At 44.2% G+C, this 1,771-nt stretch overlaps 1 protein-coding gene across 1 annotated transcript in view; it reads right to left on the bottom strand.

Moving 5' to 3' along the window:
- Nucleotides 1-1,771, bottom strand: part of frmd6 (FERM domain containing 6) — a 24,492-nt gene that overhangs the window by 3,518 nt on the left and 19,203 nt on the right. The window lies entirely within an intron of this gene.

Raw genomic sequence — 1,771 nt, 5'->3', positions numbered from 1 at the left:
TGCTGCTAATAGAACCACATGGTAACAGGACCATGCTTCAAACAGGATCACACATCTAATAGAACCACATGGTAACAGACCATGCTGCTAATAGAACCACATGGTAACAGGACCATGCTGCTAATAGAACCACATGGTAACAGGACCATGCTTCAAACAGGATCACACATCTAATAGAACCACATGCTAACAGGACCATGTTGCTAATAGAACCACATGCTAACAGGACCATGCTTCAAACAGGACCACACATCTAATAGAACCACATGGTAACAGGACCATGCTGCTAACAGAACCACATGGTAACAGGACCATGCTGCTAATAGAACCACATGGTAACAGGACCATGCTGCTAATAGAACCACATGGTAACAGGACCATGTTGCTAACAGGACCATGCTGCTAATAGAACCACATGGTAACAAGATCACGTTGCTAACAGGACCATGCTAATAACAATTTCCTGAGGGCTCAATAAAGTTTGACCTTATCTAACAGTGTTTTTATAACACTATTTTTATTTTCTCATGTCTCTTTTGTAAATGAGTCCTCAAGGATCAATGAGACTAACCGGTGTAAATAAAGGTTAAATATATAAAAAATAAAACAAGACAGAGTGAAAAGATGTGAAATTAAGGCCCGAGGGCACATCAGCAGGAGAGTCACTTCATTTCTTCATGCATGAAGAACATTTGTGTGTTTGGATTATTCTCCAGAGATGTTGGCTGTGTGCATGGAAAACCTAAAATGTTGAGTTTATGTCTTCTCCTCTGCCTGTTGGCAGCGACTCAACCCAACACCAGCTGTCAGTGACTTGTTGTCAGTGCGGACCTCCAAACATTCCTCCAGGGCTTCCCAGGTGAAAGCTGGAGCTCAAAACTGCATTTCTGACATTTTAGACGGAGCTGAGCCGTTTAAAAAAAGCTGAAACACATAATAAACTTGTAAATTCAAAATACAGCTTTACTGTGACCGTGGCTTTAAAGATGTTTCTGTACAGAGGAACCTTCAGGAAGAAATATTTCCTGTTCTACTCCAAGAACAGGCAGAAAACTCTGGATGTCAAATGACTACATTACTACCTGGATTATTGAGCATGCATCAGGATAACATCAAACTGTTTCCATCCTTCAACTCGAATGTGTTGATTTAACCAAACAGCCACTCTGCAGCTGCAAGAGAACACAAGAGCAGGAACATGGAGCCTCGTCACATCCGGCCTCTTCAAGGGCTCAGAGCGAGACGATCCCAAACTGAACACGCACAGAATCACCGGGTGCTTTCACACCCGCGCCTCAGGAGGTTGGGACGATGTGGAAATGTCAACAAAAACAATGCAACAGTTTGAAAATGTCATAAACTCATATTCATTAACATAACACGTGTTAACACATGTGAACATGTGTTAACATATTAGTGGTGGAACATATTAAAGGAAGTCTGAGACTGTCATCACGGTTTGTTCCCGTACGACGATGAAATCCGTGTCTGCATTTGACCATCACACCTGAGACACACCGGGTGGAGCAGTGGGCAGCTGTGGAAGCACCCGGGGAGCAAGAGGGTTAGATGTCCTGCTCAGAGACACCACAACATGTGGGGATGACTGGGAGTCAAACTGGGAATGTCTGGTCCCCAATCAGCTGCCCTGACCCATCTCGCCCCCCCAACCATCCATCCAACCATCCATAATCCATCCAACCATCCAACAACCATCCATCTGTCCATCATCCACCCATCTGTCCTCCATCCATCTGTCAATCATCACTCC

This window comes from Nematolebias whitei, chromosome 21 (genome assembly GCF_014905685.2).
Source record: "Nematolebias whitei isolate Nwh7 chromosome 21, NemWhi1, whole genome shotgun sequence".
Lineage (NCBI taxonomy): Eukaryota > Metazoa > Chordata > Actinopteri > Cyprinodontiformes > Rivulidae > Nematolebias > Nematolebias whitei.
The sequence above is the reverse complement of the archived record's forward strand: the minus strand, read 5'-3'. Positions and strand labels throughout refer to the sequence as shown.